The sequence below is a fragment of the Cyprinus carpio genome, chromosome A7 (genome assembly GCF_018340385.1).
Source record: "Cyprinus carpio isolate SPL01 chromosome A7, ASM1834038v1, whole genome shotgun sequence".
NCBI lineage: Eukaryota > Metazoa > Chordata > Actinopteri > Cypriniformes > Cyprinidae > Cyprinus > Cyprinus carpio.
In genome coordinates this window covers 45,589,235-45,615,513 of record NC_056578.1, presented here as the reverse complement: position 1 = coordinate 45,615,513, position 26,279 = coordinate 45,589,235, and the positions used below count along the sequence as shown (strand labels likewise).

General features: G+C 38.0%; 1 protein-coding gene and 1 long non-coding RNA gene across 2 annotated transcripts in view; both read left to right on the top strand.

Moving 5' to 3' along the window:
* LOC109078437 (leukocyte immunoglobulin-like receptor subfamily B member 3) overlaps positions 1-26,279 on the top strand; it is a 351,195-nt gene that overhangs the window by 193,632 nt on the left and 131,284 nt on the right. The gene's annotated exons all lie outside the window — the stretch shown is intronic.
* Positions 19,471-20,173, top strand: LOC122145729. Its single transcript, XR_006160538.1, has 4 exons — positions 19,471-19,562; positions 19,772-19,822; positions 19,905-19,970; positions 20,101-20,173. It is a non-coding gene; the product is annotated as an uncharacterized LOC122145729 (long non-coding RNA).

Below are 26,279 nucleotides of genomic sequence, written 5' to 3'. Positions count from 1 at the left end.
CTGCATGAACAGAACCAGCTAACTGTGACGTCTGTCATGATTGTAATGAGGTGCATGAAGATAGAAAGATCAAGAAACAGTCTTTTAACAAGTAAATCCTACAGGAACAGGAAAACTCAGGAGTAAGAAGAGGACAGACAGAGAACTGGGAAGTGCTTAAATACTAGAAAGAGTGTAATCATGAAGAACAGAACAGATGTGTGGAACTAACTAACACCCAAGAACACTAACTAGGGAACTCAGGTACCCGGGGGAAAAACAGGAACACTGAAAAACTACAATTAAACAGAACAAAAACCCTTACAAAGTCATACATCGAGACTCAAGTCACTCTGTTCACAGACTCACATCTTGAGCGTGTTGCAGTTTTTTTTTTTAAGAGGTTCTCATTTAATGTCATGTAAATTGTAATATTAAAGATTTTCCAGTGACCGTATCCATCTTTAACACTTTCTAGTAGGGGGTGGGAATCTTTAGTCACCTCACGATCCGATCCGATCCGATTCAGATTCTGGGAGTCACGATCCGATTCCAGAACAATTCTTGATCTACTTTTTTCCCCTTATTAATTAATTAGTTTACCGACTTGATAATCTTAAAATCCTTACATTTACATATCCTTACATAAGTAATTTAGTACATTTAAAAATAATTACAACTTGAAAAATATAATTAAAACAGTTGTATGTTAAGAATTTTAAACTAATATAACTTCAAAACATTCAAGCAAGTAGCAAATAATAAAGAGGAGCATAGAAACATATTACAAACAACAAACAAAGAGTGCTTTCAGTATTTAAGATTATCTGAACGTTTTCCATTCAAGAACTGTGAATGATTTTCAGAGTGAAGGACACAAATAATCAGTGAAGAACTCAGAGCTCAACAATAAAACCATGAGAAAACATGTTCAACGATGTAAACTTGCAGCAGAACACATTATTATTGTTTTTGTTTTTACATTTGCTTATTTATAATTATTAATTATTATTATTAGTCTCAGTTGTTGCGGATGGGATGATTTTATTATTATTATTTTTTTTATTAATTCGCTTCAATTACCGTATTATGTAATTATTATTTGTCCCATTTTTATCTAAACAATTTACAATTTTCAAAACTTTTTAAAACACCAAATTATTTATGAAATATATGATTATTTATTAGGTATATATTTATGATTAATATCAATAATAAATTAATGATTAGGGCATAACATTAATTATAATATATTAATTTACCTTTCTAATCATATCTAAAAATAAAATAATTATGTCTACCAAGCTCTGATAATGTATGGAATATAATAATGTTAATAAAACAATAGGCCTATACCTTTAGAAGCACGGATGTGTCTGTCACTTTAATGGTATGGTTCACACAAAAATGAAAGTAGTCATAATTTACCCAGGCTGTTCTAAACCTGCATAAAGTTCTTCTTCTGTTGATCACAAAAGAAAATACTTTGAAGAATGTGTCTCAACTAAACAGCTTGATGGTCGTAACTTCCATAGTAAGGTAAAAAACAAAACATCAGAGTCATTGGAGACCAGAAACTGTCTGGTTACACACATTATTTAAAGTATCTTCTTTTATGTTCAACAGAAGAAAAAAATTATTTTGGGTTTAATACAACTTGTGGGTATGTAAACGAGGACACAATTTACATTTTTGGGTGAACTGTCCCTTTAAGTCAGACAGTCCACCGTGAACAGCTGAAATGTCTCTCTGCTTTCATCATTAGTTACTGAACAGACACATTGATAACTTTCCCGTTCAGCGCTACATTTGGAGAGTCTTGTGTTCAGAGGGCAGATGTGATTTCCTAGATGTTTTAATCTGCGCAGGTTTGTTTACCGCGTGCTGCGCTCGTGTGAAAGGGCTTTAATGGCGTGCGTTCTAGAGAATCCGTCGCTATGGAAACAAAGATGCTAAAATCACGCGCAAATGAGCTTATCTAATAGCCTACTTCTTATTAAATTTGTTTCATTATAATTGTTATTAATTTTATAAACTTATTATATAACTTATAGTGCAAAATACTTATTTGTTTATTAAAATATGTGTTGGCCTTTGTAAAATACTGGACAAATCATTTTACCTTAAATACGGGACGATTCCTTATTTTAAGGGACGGGTGACAGCCCTAATATTATTAACTGGCCGTGTTTAAATTAATTTTGCATCATAAAACCATTTTGAGACGCAAGTCCATTAAACCACTTACACTGAGTCGCGCACAGCCGCATGCATGAGCAGTCGTCACAAAGCGCACGTCAGCATTTGAAATTGAAAGCAGCCTTCTGTTAGTGAGGTTCATATTTTAAATATATAAGTCCACTGGTTAAAAACTAAGCTCAGAGTTGATTCTGCAATTTCTCAGAGAGAGAATCGCAATGCATCGATTTTTTTTCTTCCACCCCTACTTTCTTTGGGAACGTTCCCAGTTACTTAACTGTAACCTTGTTCCCTGAGAAAGCGGGAACGAGATGCTGCGCTGCTCAGCGCATTGGGAAACGTCTTGTTTGTGACCAGCTGTGAAAAATATGTGTGACGCATTGATAGAATTGACCTGGCAGTAATATAGCCTCGATTGATGGCGTCATTGGAGCGCGCCCGCAACATGGGGCTATAAATAGATAAGCCACAGGTGCATCAACAGGACATTTTGTCTGAAGAGCAGTCCTGGGACATATTTCAGTACAGCAACGCAGTGCAGCATCTCGTTCCGCTTTCTCAGGGAACAAGGTTACAGTTAAGTAACCGGGAACGTTCCCTTTCGAAAGTTTCAGTCGATGCTGCGCTGCTCAAGTCAAGTCAAGTCATCTTTATTTATATAGCGCTTTAAACAAAAAAGATTGCGTCAAAGCAACTGAACAACATTAATTAGGACAACAGTGTGTCAATAATACAAAATGACAGTTAAAGGCAGTTCATCATTGAATTCAGTGATGTCATCATGCAGCTCAGTTCAGTTTTAAATGGTATCTGTGCAATAATTTGCAATCAAGTCAACGATATCGCTGTAAATGAAGTGTCCCCAACTAAGGAAGCCAGAGGCGACAGCGGCAAGGAACCAAAACTCCATCAGTGAGAGAAACCTTGGGAGAAACCAGGCTCAGTTGGGGGGCCAGTTCTCCTCTGGCCAGACGAAACCAGCAGTTCAATTCCAGGCTGCAGAAAAGTCAGGTTGTGCAGAAGAATCGTCTGTTTCCTGTGGTCTTGTCCCGGTGGTCGTCTGAGACAAGGTCTTTACAGGGGATCTGTCTCTGGGGCTCTAGTCCTGGTCTCCGCTGTCTTTCAGGGCTGTAGAGGTCCTTTCCAGGTGCTGATCCACCATCAGGTCTGGATACGTACTGGATCCGGGTGACTGCAGTGACCATCTGACTTGGATACAGACTGGATCTGGTGGCCACGGTGACCTCGGAATAAGAGAGAAACAGACTAATATGAGCGTAGATGCTCAGCGCATTGGGAACGAGAATACCCACGCCACAATGCTTGAAAATGTCTGGACCACTAAGGTTGTGCAGGTGTGCTACCAAACCACAAGAAGGCCTCAGACATTAGCTTGTGATGTTGACTCAAGGACATGAGAGCCCGGAGTAGCATGGACATCCAAACTATAAAATCTTATGAATGTGTGCAGAGAGGACCAACCTGCCGCATCACAAACCTGTTGTAAGGGGGCACCCCTTGCTAAAGCACTAGAGGAGGCGACCCCCCTTGTGGAGTGAGCTCTAACACCTATAGGCGAAGCTTGACCGCGCGCCTCATAAGCCAAAGCAATAGCATCCCTGACCCAGTGAGACATGGTCTGCCTGTTGGCAGCTGCTCCTCTGTTACCAGCACCATAACAGACGAACAGTTGCTCCGACTTACGCCACTGGCTAGTGCGGTGGACGTAAGTATGAAGAGCACGGACTGGACACAGTCTATAAGATTTCTCCTGCTCCGGCGTTGTGAACGGCGGAGGGCAGAAGGTCCTCTAGAATGACTGGATTTACAGCCAAAAATGGAACCTTAGGCATGTAATCAGGATGAGGATGCAAAATCACTTTCATGCTCCCAGGGGCAAAGTCTAAGCATGATGGTGAGATAGACAGAGCCTGCATATCCCCAATTCTCTTCAAAGAAGTTATTTCCATGAGAAAAAACATTTTTAGAGTCAGAAGTCTATCAGACGCTGATTCTAAAGGTTCAAAGGGGGTTTCAACCAGACCCTCGAGAACTATAGCTAAGTCCCAAAAAGGCATCTTGGTTTTTACTGTAGGCCTCAGTCGTCTGGCCCCACGAAGGAAGCGAGAGAGCAGAGGGTGTCTTCAGAGTGGCATCCCGTCAATCAAGGCGTGGCAAGCCAAAAGAGCGGCCACATAAACCTTAAGAGTAGCAGGGCCTGTTGACAATTTCTCTTGTATGAAGTCCAGAACTGAAGAAATATGGCAGTTGACTGGATCTACATTTTGTACCACACACCACCTATTAAAGACACCCCATTTACTGGCATAACTCTGTCTGGTGGAGGAAGCCCTAGCACTAAGAATGGTATCAATAACATCCGGCAAAAGCCCTGTGATCCTCAGTTGGTACCCTTCAGGGGCCAAACATGAAGATTCCACAGGTCGGGCCTGGGATGGAATATCGTGCCCCCTGTCTGAGACAGAAGGTCCCTCATCTCCGGAATCGCCCATGGCGAGCCGTCAAGGAGAGATATTATCTCTGAGAACCATACTCTGTTCGGCTAACGTGGCGCTATCAGCAAGAGGCAAGACCCTTGTTGGCGAACTCTGGCTAGGACTCCCAGGAGCAGAGAAACTGGAGGAAACGCATACAGGTGCATTTTGGGCCATGTGTGCGCCATTGCATCCAGACCCAGGGGGGCTGGGTGACTCAGAGAGAAGTAGAGGGGACATTGCGCTGTCTGATGGGAGGCGAAGAGGTCCACCTCCGCTTCGTAAAATTTTCTCCAAATCGGTTTCACTACCTCTGGGTGGAGTTTCCATTCCCCCGTCGGTAGTGTCTGTCTGGACAGTAAATCTGCTCCCACATTCAAACGCCTGGAATGTAAACTGCCCTGAGTGACAGGAGCTTGTCCTGGGCCCAAAGAAAAATCTGCCTCGCTATCTTGTTCAGATTGCGTGAGCGCAGACCCCCCTGGTGATTTATATAAGGGACTGTTGCTGTGTTGTCCACCCGTACTAGGACATGACAGCCTCTCAAATGATGGAGGAAATATTTCAGAGCCAGAAATATGGCCATCAGCTTGAGGCAATTGATGTGCCAATCGAGCTGATGACCCCCCCCCCCCCATTCCCCTTGAGCTGGGTGGCCATCCAAGACTGCTCCAGCCCATCAGGGAGACACATCTTTTTATAACACTCCGACACCACACTGTCCCCATAGAGTGACACAAAGCAAGGAACCGGGGTCTGAGCCACAGAGATAGCGTACGAAGCCCGCCGCGGCGCGTCACTTTTATTTGCCTTTGAGGATTGGCTCTTGGATCCGGTAGAGTGATTGGGAAATGAGCGACACCTGCTCCACTCACCGGTCTCGAGTCCCACGGAGGATACAAGAGAGGAGCGACGACAGTGAAGGACGAGAGAGGTCCAGGCCTGGGTTTTATTTTGTGTTTGGTTTTTGTTTGTGCGCGGCAGTCGCCCGTGAGGGGCTGACGCGCTATTTTATGTTTATTTGGTCATTAAAGTTTTATTTAAAGGTTCGCCGGTTCCTGCCTCCGTCTTCCTGTCATTATGGAGTTTTTATCGTTACAATGACGAATAAATTGGATCCTGTATCCTATCCATACTGTGCTCAACACCCACGCAGAAATGCCCGGCAGAAGTTTCCACGCTGCCAGACTCTCTGAGAGTGGTACCAATTTTAATACTTCCTTTTGAGGGGATGTTAGATGTTCCGTGTCCTGAATGACGGCAGGAAACACTGGAACATCTAATATCTCACTGGAAACCACCGCCCCCTGAAGCACAAGAAGCGGCGGGGATGGAGGGGTTTTGTTAGGGTAACGGGGCGGGGCGAAAAGCTCTCGAGCGCACACCACCCCGTGAGGGACTACCCCCACCAGCACAGGCGCCAGAGTGTCAGGACTTCCTCTTCTTATTAATGATAGTCCTGAGGTCTGGCTTGGGAGGTTGCTGAGCATGGCGAAACTGTCCCCAATCCCTACGAGGGGAGCATGGTCCGCCCCGCTCTGCTTTTTTAACCTCCCTGGTTTTTGAAGGACCGGGCGAGGCTGGGTGGCTGATGGCCCCTCCCCCTTGAGTGCGGCGAGGAAGAAACTGAACGAACGCTTCTTCATGTTTCTTTACTTCCCTAAACCTGTCGATGACCGTATTAACCGAATTGCCAAACAGGCCAGATGGAGAGATAGGAGAGTCTAAAAGAAACAAACGTTCCTTCTCTTTAATGCCCCGTCAAATTAAGCCACAGATGCCTCTCCGTGCTGACTAAAGCTGACATAGACCGGCCAATGGCACGAGCCGTCTGCTTGGTCGCCCGGAGTGACAAATCTGTGGCCCGACGAAGCTCAGCGAACGCTTCCTCGTCGATTGTACTGCCCACACTCAAGTCCTTCAACAGGTCAGCCTGCAGCTTGGTAAGCTTTACCCACTAGCAATGATGTTATTCTACAAGGTTTAGTGGGGAGAGTAGGTTTCTTAACCGAGGATGCAGATTCAGGCGAGAGATAGCTCGCAAGTGACTCTTCAACCCGAGGCATCTCCGAATACCCCCGCGACTTTGCATCCACGATAGTTGAAAAAGTCAACGTCGAGGGCACAAAGATGTGGGAAGTATACGGTTTGCTCCATGACTTCGATAGCTCATCATGGAGGTCCTCGAAAAAGGGAAGAGAAACCTATCCTCCAGCTTACTACGTTTGGGGGTCTCTTGTTCGCGTGGCCAGTCACGCTGCAGCCTGTCCACCGCGCTAGTAACCAACTCGAGCAGTTCCTCGACCGATTTCCTCTCGCGCGAGAGGAACGCTCAGAGGCGGGCTGCTCATGGCCCAAAGACCCAAGAGATATATCATCCTCCTCGTTGAACCGAAGAAGCACCGGAGCGCGCTTCGAGATCTGAGAGAGGATGCGTGGATCTGGTGACACCGTAAGCGAAAGGGAACGAGCCCGTCGCTCGCCCATCACGCAGATCCACACAAGAGCCCTTCGACGAAAAGGTGGGTGCGGTCTGAAAATAGTTCAGACGAGCACAAAGCATCTTCACTGATAGCAGTTCACAATGCTCGCACTCGCCTGTCTCTAAAGCCAGAACCGCATGCTCTTCCCCCAAACAAACCAAAAACAGTAATCATGTATATGCAGCTCATACATAGGAAGAGAGCATGGAGGAACACAACACTTACCGTTTCGTTGGCTCATCCTACGAAGACCTGTAGCAGAAAAAAAGAATCTTCCTGACGCACACATGCACAGAATGATCTGAAGACAAAAGACCTGTTGATGCACCTGTGGCTTATCTATATATAGCCCCGTGTTGCGGGCGCGCTCCGATGACGTCATCAACCGAGGCTGTATTACCCGCCGGGTCAATTCTATCGACGTGTTACACACATTATTCACAGCTGGTCACGAACAAGACGTTTCCCAATGCGCTGAGCAGCGCAGCATCGACTAAAGCTTTCGAAAGTGAACAACATGTTGTGTCATAACATCACAATACAAAAATGTGACAGTAGATACTATATAAAATGTAGATAAACCAAAATAAAAGTTTAGACATTTAATTTAGTATGAAATATGGTAATGGCAGATCAAATGTGGTGAATCCAGAAGATCACACATTCAAGCTTCTTCGTTTATTAATTGTAATTAATAATAATTATAAAATTATAAAATTCAGTAATTAAAACATTTTAAATGCATGTAGTGAGGGACAGAGTGAAATCATATGGGTCTAATATAATTCTGTATTTTTAACTAAGCCGTATCATGAATATTTCTGTTCTGGTGTGTCTCTGTTGCTCTCTGCATTGAGGATCTTATTCTAGTCCCTTCCTGATGTAACACTACATTTAGCTGTTTGTCTGAGCATGTGACTGTTAGAACAGATCTCCATCCAGTCACTTTATCAGATCCTGAGACAGAGCTGTTTTAAACAACATCAATCTGTGACGTTAAAAACCTTGAAATATAGACGTTCTCTTTCTCACGGAGGCAAATATGTTTTTGAAACCAAACAATTATAAGATTAAACAACAATAGCAAGCATTGCACAAGCAGGTGAAGTAAGTAAAATAATACAAATGAATAATGGATTAAACTAAATAACTAAACAAAAAATTATATAAATACATTTAAGATTAGTATTTTTGTATTTTCAAAATACATAAAACACTTTGTGGCAGTCAGCCTCTTTATCAGGGTGTGATTTGGTGCATCAGATAGTTCAGACACGACATTCATTACATGACTGCAGCTATAACTCAGTGTTGAGTGAGCGACTTTTCTGTAATAATATAAGGTGAGGGTGTCATGGTCAATTGTACATGTTAATTAAAGCTAAAATAGTGCATCATTCAGATTTGCTTTTCAATTAAAGTTAGGGTAGGTGGATTTGGAAAAAAGGCTAGCAATAGCAAGCTAGCTTTGAAAGAAGATCCTCATCCTCCTGCACAATCTCTCTGGCAGCAGGCAGTTTTTTTGTGCATGTGCTCCAAGATCGAGTGTAACTCTGACAAGTACGCCTCCAGCTTATTTTTCAACGCAGAAGTAAGCCGTGCAAACCTGGTGCTTAATGAATGTCACATTTACAAAATCAATTGATTGTTTTCACCCGTCTATGCAAATGTATGTTTATAGAGAAAAAATAATTAGTTTAGTTGTGTGCAAAAGACAAATGGACACTGAACTTCTGTAGCGTGCTCAATGACTCTTTATTCCGCAACAAATGGGAAATTTCTGCTCATAAAAATATATTCAGGGGCTTCTCACATTAACTTCAATATATTTTGCCTCTTGTGAGCCACGAGACAACCTCATCCCAGCTAAGGGTCTCTGTTAAAGTATGAAACAGTTTAAACTATCATTGTCCTTTACTAGTGGAAATAGTTCTACTTAATCATCACTCTCCACATCTCTCCTCTTTAACATCAGTGTCACACAAACACAGGAACTCAGATGATCAGATCATGTTTCTGACTAGTTCACTGAAAGAGCTCCATCTTCTTCACAGCTTTACCCAGATCTACACTGACTGTGACTCCAGACAGTCCTGTACAGGGCTCTAGACTAACTTTTTATCGTGATATGATTTTCCTCGATAAAACGAAAACAATATTTCTATAAAAGATTGATATAATGTTTATCACTAGAGCAGATGTGGTCACTAAAAACAGTTGTGAGATCCATCAGTGAAGCTTCAGTTCAGAGAAGAAACACAAATAGACTCGCTGATTTAAACGAGATTAAAACCAGATGAAACAGTGCTGACAAACAGAAGAAACACTGAGCGCAAACGAACAAAGACTTTCCAATCCACAAATCACCATCATTTACCTTGAATTTACTGTAGTAACCCTAACTGCACCATGGTATTGTGGCAGAAATGTGGGATATTTATATTGAATTTTATTATATAATTAAAGTAGACATGAATTAAATGTATTAAAGGAGTGATTAAATATTAATAGCAGTCTTTATTGTCATTAATTTATAGTGTTTTGTGTATTTAAGTTTATTTTTTTCTACTGTTTTTTCATACTAGAAACCATAGGCACATAGTTACATTTTTTACCATGGTATTTCAAGTGCTGTATGTGTGATTTTAACTGTGGTTTATGATGATCTAGAACAGTGGTTTAATTTTAATAAAACTCAAACAGTCAGAATAATTCAATTTCACCATATAAAATTTAGATTGTTAGAATATTTGCAGATGTTACTGTTTTTAAGAATGAACATTAATTTACATCTGCATCCTAATGCATACCAAATGTGCGTTTCTAAGAGACAAAAAAGTTTTATATTATATTGCAGACGTGCACTGCAACTACAAAATACAAAATATAAAGCAATTAAATGACTTATATCTTACACAAAATGTTTTGTTATGTTACTTATTGTATTATTGATTATTATGTACATAAATGGACCATGGTGAACATATTTAAACAGGTTTTCAACCCCGTTTAGTTTTATGCAGCTGAAAATGAACAGTTCACTTACAAACGTTACCGCCGCTCGTCAACGGCAGCTGTCGCAGTTGCTAGGCAACAAGAACAGTCCCTCAGTAGTCTATTTTTTTTTTTTTTTTTTTTTTTTTTTTTTTTTTTTTTTTTTTTTTTTTTTACCGGTTTTTTTTTTTTTTTTTTTTTTTTTTTTTAACTGAGTGCTTCGGCAACAGCAGCCTCCGTGATTAGAACGGTCTGAGGCTCGGAAGCAGCCTTATATGGTTAGCAGTTGTAGCAAAACTGTTTTAAATATTCTAGCAATAAACCTTAGTTTGTTTTCATCTGCTAACTAAACAAAGTGGTGGAGTGTAACGAAATACATTCCTTAAGTTTTCACATACAAATGAGAAGAAGGCTACTGAGTTTTTTTTTTTTTTTCACAGGACAGAAAGCCTACACATACAAAAACACGGTCATTTATAATCATCATGCACTGTTGTACATTAAACTGCCCAACACTGGGCCTATATAAAGTGTTTTAAATGTAACAACCTTGAACATATGCAGAAGTAAAATGCAGCTTTAGTGCAGCGGTAACATTAATGAAAGACCATCATATACGAAGTTTTTTTTTCTGCAGAAATAAATAGGCTTACTTTTACTCTTCATACCTTAAGTACATTTCATTTCAAGTTTACCAGAAGCACAATTTTCTCCAGAACTGGTCCTAAAATGAAGAGAAAAAGGAAAGAAAAATTATTAAGACAGGGCTGCATTTATTTTAAGGTTTAGGAAAATATGAAAGCAGGAATAATGCAGTCAGGACAAATACTTCAGAAATCATATTCCTGGATCATCAAGTATTTGCCCTAAAATAAAACCCAGTTTAAACGAAGATTTACCCAAGGTTACGTAGACGGAAAGGAAAGAGTGAGTACCAAATATCTGTAATACGAGAAACAAATCATATAAAAAATAAAATAACAATAATAAAATAAAATAAACAAATACGAATGTGAAAGCCTTGATTATTAAGTAGCCTTTAGGCAACTTGTCCTAGTATGTGGGCATTATATATGGGGGAGGCTAAATGTTGTGAAACAAGGGTCAGTGAAATATTACAGATGAGTAATGCCTTACCTCCGATCCACAATGGCTAGTTTTGTCTCAAGTACAGGACTTGTCAAATCAGCACTCAATTTCATAAATACAAGAACCCTAGAATCAGAACTGCCCAGGAACCAACCTAAACAAATGATCTGATCACATTTGTTTCAGGACTCATGACTTTTAACTGATGTCATAGCTATCGAGTAAATTAAAACAAAATACTTACCATTTCTAAGTGTATCCGTCCCGCACCGCAAAGAACAATACACCTGCTATTTTATTTGAATAAAAGTCCCATCGCCACCGTGCTTATGAATTCTGGGATAGGATAGGCTGTGAAGGATCCATCTCATGTATCCTTCATTTGCAGGAGAAACCAGGGGGGCAGGGTTTCATATTTTATTGAAGCTTCCCCGGCCGCGGCGCTGCCATTGATTAGCGGACACCCACCTGCTGTTAGTATTCCATTGACTCCCATTCATTTTTAAGGCCACTTTGACAGCTTAATAACTTTACATCTGAGGCATTTAAAGACTCCATTTGTCCATTAATTATTTCTAAAGAGACACGAAAAATGTATAAAAGGCTCCATTATCTTGTATCTTACGTTATGGCCTCAGAGAAGCAGTTTTTGTAAAAAACAGGCTAACGACAGAGGCCATAACCTGCACTCTCTGTCGCACAGTAGAGAAATTACCGTGATGGACAGGAGGAGAAGCTCGCAGGCAATCTTAACTTAATATGGCATACTGGCGCTTAAATTTTAAAAATAAATAAATACTATGCAAAATGACAAAATAATTAATCAGAATACTTACCAAAATTTGCTCCCTGTTCACGCCGCCGTCTCTGCAAGATTCGGTGGGTGATTCAGATTTCTCTTGGCACAGCTATTAGAAGACTCTTACAATTGTCAGACAGGTTGCTCACGTCACATCTACGCCATCAAGCTCAGTTTGAGTCTGCGCAGTACACTCCACCCCCAGGAAGTGCGGCTTCTAATTGACTTCACTTGTCTCCCCATTGAATCCAATGGGGTCGCTTTGTGTCCATTTCTTTTACTGTCTATGAGAGAAACGGAGGTCGCATTTGAAGTCGCGATTCAAATTCATGCGACAGGGCTTCGTGCCGAGCCGCGCCGCGGACGCTGATCGGCCTTCAAATGCAGCCTTCAAGGACGCAGCTGACTTCCGGGCGAAATGGCGGCTAGGCAGCGACATTTTACATTGACACGGCTCGCAATCTCCGAAGTTTTGATTACTGTTATTTCTCTAGTTACAGGCACTCGCTGCTTTTTCTTTATGTAAAGCTTATAAAGACAGCATCTTAAATTATATAATTTTCTAGACACGACAGAACGCCTAAAATTGTTATTGCACCGGGCGGAGATATGATCAGGGGTAAATGTGGAGTCCACTTCACTCAACATGGAAAAAGGTAACGGTAGTAATCTGAGAAACGGCGCGCGATTGTTCCCATATCACCTCACGAAAGTTAGCGATGAAGAAGTTGGAAATCTGATGAGGAAGAGATTCCAAATGTGGTCTTGTTACAAGCTTATCAATGCTCACTTTATCGACACGCTTTGACACTCAAGACCGTAAGATGGAAGTTTAATGGATCAGATGCGGAAAAATAGTGTCAGCGATTGCAGAAATTTCGAAGGCAGTTGAGTTTTAATGCAGCGGAGATAAAAGACTGTAAAAATGAGAAAAAATGCAGAAATAAAGAAAAGAAATTCGCGACACTGGGAATAAAACTGCAAACCGAATTGAGGAACAGAATGGTGGAATTGGAGCGTTAGAAAAGATGGGATCTCCGTGATCAACGGCCTGCAGGAGAAATCTGACGTAAGATCCCCGTGAGAGAGGTTTCATGGGCTCATCGGTGAGATAGCTCCACATCTGGTTCACAAGTTGGAGGATGTCATTGACTCTGTGCATCACGCTGGGAAAAAAAAGAACATGGAAAACAGAGATAAACGACAGTACAGTTCACAATGAGGAAATATAGAGAGGAGATCTGAAAGCTTTACAAAGAACTCTTCAGTGTGCAAAGATCGAGGAGTAAGATTTGTGGAAGACTTGACAAGGAGGACCGAATGCCTGGCCGCGCCTGTGGTCCTCAAATAGAAAAAGGGAAGAAGGGAAAAAAGCTTTCTTCAGAGGTGCACATGGTTATATCGAAGGGAGACAAATAAATGTTATCTAGTCGATTTCTCGCTATATTATCACTGGAGTGTATCTGTCATGATATATGTTACGTTTGAGAGAGACCGGGCAGTGAGGTATGGGTTAGTGCTTCTAGAAACATTCAAACAAGAAAACTTGTAACTAGGCTACTTGTTTATTTTCCAATTTGTGTTTTTGTTTTTTTATTTAGCTTGTAGTTTTTTGTGTTGATCTTGTATGTTTTCTGTTAAAATACCGCCTTTCTGATCACTTCCACTTAATGTCAGGGGATTACAAAATTCACTTAAAAGAAAAAAAGCTATGTTCCTATTCTGTAAAAATTTGAATGGGCATTGGGTAATGCCGTGTTAAGTTTGAATATTGAAAAGATCTTTTTTTAAATCAATTAATCATGGAAACTAATATAGGGCGGACGAGTTTTTTTAAAACAAATCTCCTGAAAAATAATTACAAACTCAGTGTTGATCTGAATGTAGCATTGGGTGGCTACTTGTTAAATATTGAAAAGATCTTTTTATTTGAATTAATATATACCGAGTATAAATAGTATGACACTTTTTAATCAGCTTGTTCTCGGAGCTTTTTAGATATTATTGTAGAGTTAAGAACTTTATATCCAACTAATAATATTATTTTGGGTGGCGACTTTTAATATTGTAAAATTCAGAGGAGGTTATTGATCGATACCCATCCAAATATGCTACTTAGCAACAACCTAATGCACTTATTTCTCAGTTATATGCAAAATTAAGTCTGTTAGATGTATGGAGACATTTGAATCCTTATTTGAAACGTATATACATGAATGAACTCCAGTTCTTCTCAAGTAAATCTAGAATCGACTTTTGGCTTGTGTCAAATCAATTGATCAATTATGTGAAGGAATGTTCCATTTGCTCCAGCCCGCTTTTATAGACCATTGTAGTATTGATATCTCATTTAAACCAATATCGGAAATTTCAAGGAATAAAGATTATTGGAAATTTAATGCGGATTTACTGTTTAATGAAGGTTTTTGTAATAAGATAAAAGAGTTAATTCAGAAAATTACAAATGATACAACACTTTCCTCTCATATAAATAGATGGGAATATCTTAAAATCAGAGAACTTTCCATTAAATATAGTAAAATGTTAGCAAAGGTTAAAAGTCAAGATGAAAATACTCTTATTCATCAAATAAATAAACATTGTAGTAAAGAGGTTTTATCTGAAGAGGAAAAAAATAATATTTTAATACTACAAACAAAATTGGACAATATATATATTAGAAAGGCAGAAGGAGCGTATATTAGGTCAAGAGCTAGATGGATTGAAGAGGGAGAGAGGAGTACTACATATTTTTACAGACTTGAAAAGAAGGCAAGCTAAAAATGCTAATATTGTCAATGATAATTGACAAAACAGAAATTTCCGACCCTAGATTAATAAGTAATGAGATATTCAAGTTATATAAGGATCTGTATTCTACCAATTTTTCTCAAGAAGATTGTAATTTGTTTTTTTGAAAGAATACAACAGTTTATTCCTCATATTGATAGCTTAATTTAAAACCTTTGTGATGAAGATTTGCAAATAGAGGAAATGGATTTAGCTGTGAAAAACCTCAAATTAAATAAATCACCCAGTCCAGATGGGATGACTACTAACTTTTATAGATTTTTTTGGAATGATTTAAAAAGTATTATTTAAGGCTTTTCTACAGTCTATTGAAGAAGGCACATTAAGCTCTACACAGAGACAAGGGCTGATTAATGCTATTACCTAAACCCAATAAAGACTCTAGATATATAGATAACCCAATGTCAGGCTAACTTTGTTAAATACGGATTATACATTTTTTGCACACATTTTTGCCAACAGACTTAAAAAAGGTATAAATACGGTAATCAGTGAATCTCAATCAGGCTTTTTGTCGGGCGCTCCATTCATAATAATATTATGATTGATTATGGATATGTTGGATTATAGTGAGTTTGGATTTCAAAAAGCTTTTTGATATGTTAGAGCACCCTTTTTTATTTCATGCTCTTCAGTCTTTTTGGTTTCGGTGACAAGTTTGTAAATGTCATAAGGATGATCTACAGGGATATAAATAGTTCAATATCTCTTCCGCTAGGTACATCTAAAAGGTTTATGATTATTCAGTGGTGTAAGACAAGGGTCTCCCCTTTACCCTCTTTTGTTTATTATTGCAACAGATCTGTTGGCTCATTTAATTATTCATGATTCAAGTGTTAACAAATTGAAGGTATTTAATATGATTATTGGTATTAGTCAGTTAGCAGACGATACCACTCTTTTTTTACAAGATGCAAATCAAATTTCCCTTTCTATTTCTCTAGTTTATTTTTTTTCTAAAGCGTCAGAACTCCATTTAAATATGTCCAAATGTGAGCTTATACCCATTCATAATTGTGATCACACTTCTATCTTTAATATTCCTGTTAAAAATTCCACTAAGTATTTAGGAATGATAATTACAAGAAATTCAGAGGAATGCATGGAAAGTAATTTTTTAGAAAAAATAAAAAATTCTAAACAATTGGTTACAAAGAGACCTCTCTTTTTTTGTAGAGTATGGTTGTCTAAAGTGAGTTCTGGTCAAGGTTAATCTATCCAACAGGTGCTCTAAGTCTTCTCATAGTTTCAAATATAATGTTTCCTTGTATACTTTATTTGAAAAAATAAGACTCCATTTTATTAAGAAAAATGATATTAGGTTAATCTTATGACTTGTTATTATAGAGTTGAGGTATATTGCATTATTTTCCCTTTTATTTGCATGCGGCAGTAAACTAATGGTTGTACGAGATCAATTATCCAATCCAGAGAGTTTTCTGTTACAAACAATTGTTGTTTGTTTATACCAGTTTTTTGTAGATGAATTCTTATGTGAATTGATTTCGTAGTTCTTTGCTAGTTTTATTGAATTTCTCTAATTTTCATCAATGTTATTTTACTAATCTACTCCTCAATATTTACACCACTTTGTTCATTTAGATTGTCGTCATTATTTTTATACAGAAAATAAATCTTGGTTATTGAGTATTGGTTTGTAGAAATTATTTTCGTGGTTTTCCCTGCATCTCTTTACTGTTGATGTGTCAGGTTTATGTATAACAATGCTTCCTCTTTTTGTTTAACCACTTGTTTTTTATTGCGTGGCCATCCAAAACTTAGATTTTTCCACAGTAATTTCTGCCATCCCTCTGGAATTAAAACTATTATTGAGAAGGTTATTTATTATTATAGTCAATTTACACCAATCTTACCGACTGGCACTATACTTAGGGCAAACTAAAATGTAAAAGTAAGAATTTGTACAAATGTTTATATTAGGCAAGTCTTAACAATGTTTTGTTTCCCTACAGGGGCTTTACTTGAAATAATTTGGACATTTTCTGTTGACAAAAAAAAAAAAAAAGTTTAGCATATTAAACCTCATTACTTGAAATTTCCATTTCACCCCAAAAGTAGAGGAAACTCACTTAAACGTTTTATATGATGTTTAACCCATCTGTAGAGTTTTACAATTTGGTTAGATTAATTTTTGATATTGATATTATGTAAAATTTTGTAACTCATTCTCCAGATGATACAGAGCATAATATAATATATATTTTCTATATATAGTATATATATATATATATATATTTTTTTTTTGCTTGTAAATATTCTAGTGTCTTCTGGGACAAAGGGCAATGATGATTAAAGACAGCAATGGGTTAAATTGAACCTTGTCCTTTATAGATATTAAATATGGAAACTATGAAGAAGATTTGTTGATTAATGTCTTATTTTTTGTTAGCAAAGAACTTTATTCACAAATGTAGATTATTTAAAATCCTCCCCTGGCATGTTTATAGTATTTAAGAATTATTTGAGACAATATTTAAAAAATTTTATCGGCCTAGGGAAAACAAAAAATAAAAAGCTGGAGAATCCGCTGTTAGATTTATTATGATAAATATTAATTTATTATAAAATTTCTTTCATCCCGTTTTAATCTGTATTTATAAATACAGATAAAAATGAATGTTTGTTTGTTTGTGTTTGTTTTTGTATTAACCTTACCTCCTTTTCAGCTTGCTGATTGATGTTTTTTGGAATGTAAATTGTATGCCAATTAGTTCTGTAAACTTGTAATTGTTTATTATATTTAAAAAAAAGAAGGACGTCACCTCCCAATACAAACACGCCCCCCTAGTAGTCCCGCCTCTGACACTGATAGACAGATTTCTGTGTAGACATCGGAAATTCAAATGCGAAAGGAATTGCAATTCCATTTGAGTTTTTTGGCAGGTTACATCCATGACGCAGAGAGAGCGAAAATGCAAACGGTAATGCAAGATTTGCAATTGCATTTGGATTACGTAACAATTTATGCGCCCACATGTGGAAAACACAATTGAAAATACAATGTGCAATTCCTTTTGAAAAAAGTCCTGACAATTCTTTCATTTAGTCAGTCATTCGGTGGAGAATTTTTTATGGAATTCTGTTCACAGTCCACTTCAGGCGTCGGAGGCTGAAATTCTGTACACACTTTACACATAAACTGCAGACATAGTGAGGGTCGTACAGCTGTGTGCTGAACCAAACTCCTCAATCTCAGGTGATGAACACAAAGACCAAGTACAGTATATACTGCAGCTAAATTCAGTTCAGAATGCAGCTGTCAGTTTTGTAAGTCACCAAACTTTGTGTTCACCAAAAAAAAATAACGAATCAACAATAACAACAATGACAGCATAAAACACTTAAAAAAACATCCAAACAAACAATGAATCTCTGATGATGGCATGCATTTATTTTGTCTTATTTGTGCCTGAAAGCTGAATGTCCTGGCTTCTCTTTTCAGTACATTGACAATGAATGAGGATCAGAGACTGTTAAAAACGACAAAAATTACCATTAGATTATTGATATGGCTGTTACACCAAAAGTATTAGTTGAACACATTTATTTCTTCATAACACAGCATGAAAATAGGCATTTTTCTGACGAAACAATAGATGTATAAAGACAGTTATTGCATCTCAGTTAGCACTTAATCTACGAGCTCCTACAGAATGTAAAGAGCGAGATTTTACTTGCACAAAGTAAAGAGATATGACACTCACAATTGATTATTTATCTGCTTTCATATTTTACAGATTTACCCAGACCTACACTGACTGTGACATCAGACAGTCCTGTATTCACTGGAAAGACGGTCAATCTGACGTGTGTGATAAACTCTAATCACAGTGACTGGAGATATGAGTGGTATAAAGGTACAAACAACAGTGTAAAGTTACAGACGTCTGAGCGTTACACTGTAAACAGAGACACTCTCACTATCAGAGGACTGAATGAGTCTGATCAGGATCAGTTCTGGTGTGTAGGACAGAGAGAGTGAAAGACCAAAATCACACACAGGAGAGTGAACGAATAAATCTGTCTGTTAATGGTGAGATACATACTGTGTAAACACTCATGTTGTTCAACATTTACCAGACACTACAATATATGAACTGATGCAATTAAAATTAACTAATTATCAGTTTTGTTTGTTTTCAACACACTTAATTTTTAAGTAAACAAGGTTTATTAGAATGTGCTGGATGCATAAACATAAACACTATCTTTCTGATGAAATTAATGTTATAATCAGCAGAGACACAGGGAGTAAAATCAGAGGTCTTGAAATAACGAGTGATTTCATGTACAATTGTAATATTCGGCATACAGTGTGTCACTAATGAAAAGATCTGATCATGTTCTCCGGTCTCCGCAGCTTCATCTTCTCTTCTGGTCACTGGTGTGGTTGGGGGGATTGAGTGTTTGTCTGTTGTTCTTCTTCCTCTCACTGCTGCTGATGTGGAGATACAAGAAGAACAAGGTGTGGAGCAGTTCAGAACATGATTAATACAAATGAACAGCAACAATAAAGTTTCTGAGTAAAGGCTCATGAGAAGATTTAATATCAGACTAAAGAGTCACTGCAGACACTCTGAGTGATCATAATGCTCTTTGTTTCTGTTATAGATCAGCAGCGTAACATTAACCAGACATCAGTCCCAAATCAATCTGCACAATCTCAACCGGAAAACTTTCCTCTACAATCTGGTCAGCCTCAGGCTACTTATTAAAAGAGATAGTACACAAACAAAAAATAATTATTAATGTCTTTCCAAGTCTGTATGACTTTCTGTCATCTGTGGAACATACACAAAGAAAAATATTTTCATTATTTTGAACTATCACTTTAAGCTTCATATAATCATTTTTTTTTCAAGACCGCTTTTCTTTTCAAATGTCTGTTTGCTGTTCAGCAGATTCTGATCACATTTATGATGACGTGACTGAAGTGAATACGAGAGACAAAGGTTGAGTCTTAAACTTTATTTGTACACATATAATTCAGAAATCAACAAATATCATTCCCTCATGTTGACTTGTTTGTTTTAGATGATCCAGAGCTATTTTTGGAGGTCACATATTCTGAGGTCACTGTTAAGAAAAAGATGGACAGAGGTTCAAAAAAACCCTCTTAAATTCACCTGTACTATATAATCAGTCTTTAACCACATTATGTCATTTCTAATTCAACAAATAAAAAAATGCTATATATAAATCATAAATAATATCATTATTATTTTTCCAGGTAATACTAAGGCAGAGTCAAATAATGTGACATACTCAGAAGTTGGAAAAAGAGGAAAGAAATGCAAAAGTAAGGTGAGATTCAGTTTTTCCTGAAGTACAATATTTCCAGAATGTTCTGAATAATCTGATTGATCTTCTGTTTTGTAGATATTAATACTGCAGGACCCAGTGATTTGACTTACGCACAGATCAATATACAGGACAAGAAGAAAACTAAAGGTAAAGGTAACTGCATCTAAACACAACTGTCTGAATGATTCGTCACATTTCACTCAGATATAATGAGTTTATAATATCAGGAAAACAAACCCTTTACAGTCATAAACAGCACTAATAAAAACCAATTAATGCAATTTTTTCAAAATGCACATTAGTCACGTCTGTATGTTGTTGGAGAGAGTCAGAGAACATCATGTTGTTCTTCATGATGGATGCTGGACTTTCTGATATTCTGATTGAAAAAATAAATAAAAATAGGGACAAAAACAGAAGTAAATAAATAAAGAGATGCTCTGAAATGCCAACAGCAGGTTACAGATCATGTGAAAAAAAGTGTGTAAAATTAAACATTTTAACAGAACTTGGTTAAAAAATAAATTCTTAATCATAATTCTTTTGGCTGGACATTATATTAAATTTTTTAATCAGTATACACTTCTGTTTCTTTGTGGTTTGAGAGCCTCCACGCCTTCATGTGATCATGGATTATCCCATTTATTACTGTTGCAGATGTAAAACATGTTCATGTTTCATTCGTTGCCTCTCTGTTGTTCTCTATTCAGGGAAAGAGCAGTGAGTCTGGAGACACTTTGTACTCTGAACTGAACACAGACAGAGGTGAGAGAAACACTATTACAGTCAAACCACTAACATTACAAAATAACCATCATGCACTGGTTCTGCTACAGATCAGAATGACTCCTAAAGTCACATGACTTGTTGAAGAAATGTCAATATTTTATATTGTATCATTATTTTATTATTATTAATCATTTGTGTTCTTCAAGATGCTGATGCTGGAGTTGTGTTGTGATGCAACTCATGCTCTAGGCTTTTGGAAAAAGGGTCACAAGAAGATTAAAACGTGTAAGAATTCTGTTAGATGTTCAATGATTTTACAATAACTGACAACAAAGCTCATAATTTGCACTCGTTCCTGCAGATAGTGGGATAAATTGGTTCTTATACATTTTAAACTTTCTTTAAGTCATTTGGTTCAGTTATTTGTGATGACTATAAAATGTCAAATGAATGAGCTCATTATTCACATCACCTGCATAAAGCATCATCTTTTCTCTGTTTAAAGGTCCCTGAGTGCAGAGAAGACACCAGACGGCTAAAAGAGATTCACAGCAGCAGACACAGTAACGCTTGCATTGCTTAAGAAATGAATCAGAGTGAAAAGCTTATGCACATACTTGACTGAAATACTTTAGGCACTGTATTATCTGTACACATTATGTAGGCAAACAGATATACAGTATCTATAATATGTATTAAATAATTTTTCATTTGTGCACTTTTGTTTAACAGCTTTAAGTGAAACTGCCCTTCAAGTTATTACATTATTACATGATTCGACTGGAGCTGTACAGCAATTAAACAGTAATTGGGCACTTGTTTGATAGTTAAATATAACATGTTCTTTGTCTTATTAAATAATGCCATTTTTCTTTTGCCAAGACTGAGACTAAGATGATTTTTTCTTGCATTTACAGTATATTCATAAATACTGCTTTTTACATTAGTATATTTTCCTCCATTTCATATATGCTGTTTTTTTTTTTTTTTTTTTTTTTTTTTTATGGGGGTTACCAGTTAGATGAAAGTCATAGATTTATATTTGCTAAAATAAACACAAAAGAACATACATAACTATGTTTCCTTTGCATGATTTTTTTTTTTTTACAGTAATGGTCATTTTAAGCACAGGTAAAGGTAATTCCAGGTTAGTAACTCTAAACAAATCAGCATTTTGCTTTGAACGTTGAAAAAGTTGGATCAAGACCTTACCTGACACTCATGAAGCTCTGTTCACATGTGTGAGATTGATTAACTTCTGCTGTCAGTCTTAGTCCAGCAGCCTCTGGAGGGAATCTTGCAGTGGATTCCTGAATAAAGTGATCAGTGACTGACAGTGTATCTTGATGACATTGCTCACGGGCAGATGATCAGCGTCATCTAGTTCCTATAAAAAGTGGAATAGAAGTTAGAGGTGAGGAGAGGACGTTTCTTTTAAGAAGACTTTGAAACTGAAATTCTTAAAATGAGATAGCATGATAAACAAACTAACAGCAAACAGAAGATTAAGAATATCATCAGCGGTGTTACTGTGTAGTGCAGCCACATAATTGGAAATATTTATAATGCTGAGAATTATCTTGATTATTTAACTGTTTGCAAATAATTTCTTAAAATCACTCCTGGATCGAACAATACAAACACACTCGCATATATTTTTTTGTACATATTGTATATATTGCTTTTTTTCTTGTGTTGCTTGTATAATACACTTTGGATTGGCGTTTATTTTTGCATTCTGTGTTTATTTTGTGTGTATTCAATCAAAAACTATTTTAGGAGGGAAAGAAAATTTACTTTATTGGTGTAGCCTCCTCTACTTAGGTTGTGTCTTACAACTGATGAACACAAGTATTTTATTGTGCGAGCAGATAATCGTGTTGCAGGAGTCATCAGTGTCCTGATCTTTAGTGGATCCTGACCCTCACGAGTGTCTGAGTCCATGTTCACCACACTCTGATTCACTCCAGAGGGGAAAAGTGAGCAGAATGAGACATAAAACATAAATAATCACAAATTACATTGCTCAAGACAAACCACATACTGTGTCCTGACAATTAGGAAAACTATAGAAATTCTGTTAAGTAATTTATATTATTAAAATATATAAACCCATAAAAGTTCAGGAACCTGAACAGATGAATAAAAGCAAAGCAGAAATATAATAAAAACAAGTAGTTTTTAAGTTTGTTGTTTATAGGCCTAATTTTATACTGAGAGAGATTAAAAGGACAGAAGAAAATAAGATATTTTTTCTTAGTTGAGAAACATTTTTAATAGCCTAAAGGACCTTTTTTTTTTTTTTTTTCAATAAGATTCAGTGGATGTTAAAGGATTAGTTCACTTCCAGATAAAAAAATTTCCTGATCATTTACTCATGATGTTTCATGTCTTCAGTTGCAAAAGAAACTAAGGTTTCTGAGGAAAAACATTCCCAGGTAGAGCCCCTGCATTTCAGCCCGAGCCCTACGGGGCCCCGACTTATTTATATAGGGCCGGGCTACACGAGACTAGATCCTGACTGATGATGCACCTGACTCCACAAAACAAAGATGGAGAGCCTTGCTTTTACATCAAGCTGGGACAGACGTGGAGGATATTTTCTCCACACTCGCAGACACAGGAGGGCCAACAGACTACACGCAGACAGTAACAGCACTGAACGTACACTTTGTGCCTCAGGTAAAGTAGAAAATGGCACATGCTTAAGGCAAGCAGCAAAGGACTGTGATTTTTGAGCTGATAAAGAAAATCAAATAAGGAATGCTGTTTTGAGTCGTTGCAACTGAATACGTACGCAGAAATTTGCTGAAGGAACGGATTTAACTCAAGCTTGCACTTGGAGATAGGAGCGCAGTGTGAACGTGTTGAACTGCAGATGGCGGCGTTGCACATCTCTCCACAGACTGAGGTGAAAGAGACTCTGAGTCTTGTGTTCAAAGAGAGAGAGAGAGAGAGAGAGATCAGGAAAGACAAATACAGTGTAGTAAAGGAAGAGCTGATTCAGACAAAACTTGTTACAGATGTGAACAGACAGGACATCTGGCAAAAGATTATAAATGTCCCTCACATGGAAAATCATGCAGAAAGTGCAATGGAAGAGATCATTTCATCATGCCAAATCAGACAAAAAAAAAAAAAAAAAACCTGTATGTAGACTCATCAAGTGAACCCCTGCCAGGCAGAGGAGTCACTGCTTGGAAAAGACACAGCAGTTAAATTAGGAGCTCTGAGGATTGGAGCTAAAGTCGCAGCAGTGAGTGATATGAAGTCCATGATACGACAGCAATACCCTAAATTGTTTTGTGGAGTAGGTAACTAAACACAAAACAAATTAGCCTGCATATAGACAGCACGGTGATGCCAGCTGCACAGCCCCTTAGGCGCATTCCGTCCCCATAAGGATGTGTTTGTAGGTTTCCTACAATGGATGAACTGTTGAATGGGTCAGTCGTGTTCAGCAAACTAGACCTGAAATGGGGGTACCATCAGCTGGAATTGACCCCAGAATCAAGAGACATCACAACCTTTGCAGTCTATAATGGCATATAAAAGGCTGGTGTTTGGAGTTTCGTCAGCCAGTGAGCAGTACCAGCATGAAATAGCCACTGAACTAGCTGGACTCGAAGGAGTAGAGAACATACCAGATGACATCATCATCCATGCACCTGACAAATAGACTCGAGAAATTAATGCATGCAGTACTAAATAGACTGGAAAGCTGCGGCTTGACTCTGAATGAAGAGAAGTGCCAGTTTAACACGGACAAACGGCAGAGAGGGTGAGAGCAGTTGTGGAGGCAAGAGAGCCTGAAAATGCTTCAGAGGTGGTGAGAAATTTTTATCTCTTTTAGCTGGCTATAGTAGCCATTTTATCCCTCAGTTTGTGAGTATCTCAAAACCTCTGCACAGATTTTTTATTACAGACAAAAAAAAAAAAAAATTCATTTCAGGACTGAGAAAAAGAAAGCTTTCAAAATTCTCAAAGATAAGTTGTCTGAAGCCACAACACTAGCTTATTTTGACAAGGACGCACCAACAAAAGTCATCACAGATGCTGGACCAAAGGGCATCGGAGCAGTATTAGTGCAGGACAAAGAGGAGGAATGGATCTTGTCTCCTTTTTAACAAGAACCAAAAAAAATTTTAAACAGAGGTACTCACTAACAGAGCGTGAAGTGTTTGCACTGGTGTGGGCATGTGAACACCCAGCGCCCTGACCACCAAAAAAGTTGAGCAGATATCTGCAAATGATGTGGAATTACAGAGACTGAGAAGAACTGCCATTCAAAGAGGTCATTCAGATGACTGCCCTGCATAAAGATATATCACATACACAAAAACACAATACAAAAAAACACAGAGGAACAAGAATTGTTTTGCCACAGTCACTGCAAGGAAGAGCATTACAATTGGCTCATGAGGGTCATCTTGGTGTAACAAAACAACACCTGAGAACAAAAGTTTGGTGGCCCAGAATGGAAAGGGCCACAGAAAGATTTGTGAGGACATGTCACGGTTGTCAGCTGATGTCCCCTGAACCAGTGTCACCCACAGTGATGCCGGAAGGGCCATGGCAAAACTTAGCCACATACTTGCTTGGACCTTTGCCTGACAGACATTCTATTCTGGTTGTCGTTGACTATTATAGCAGATACTATGAATATGCAATTCTCAAGTCCACTACTGCAGAAAAAGTGATTGACAGTCCTCCAAGAGTACTTCCCTTAATAATCAGGTCAGATTGTGGACCACAATTCAAGTCCAGTCATTTTCAGACGTTTTGTCATGAGAACAGAATCCACCACATCAAAACAACTCCAAAGTGGGCTCAAGCAAATGGAGAAGTGGAAAAACAAAACACATCAAGTGAACATATCGCCCAAGCCGAGGGCCAGGATTGGAAAAGAGAGCTAAGCAAGTATGTGACTGTCTACAGGTTTATACCACATGCCACAACGGGCAAAAGCCCAGCGGAACTTCTTTTTCAGATGAAGATAAGAGGAAAGTTACCAGACATCACAAAACCACAAAACAAACACAAAGATCAAAAAAAAAAAAACAGAGAAAAAAACAAAACACAAAATATACACAGACCACAGTGTTATTATTCAAACATCAGGCATGGAGGACGGAGATCAAGTGCTTGTGGAGCAAGATTACAATGGACAAATTCACCGAACAATATTGCACAGCACACCTCACAGAGAAGGTAACAGTGTTCTTATTCAGTCACCCACCGGAGCAAAGTGTGCACAGAACACAACATTTTTCAAGAAGTTTCATCCAGTGGAAACACCAACAGTAAATTATGAAATTAAATGTGCTCAAGAGCCAAGTTATGAAGGGAAACAACAGCGAATTACAGAGGAGCCCA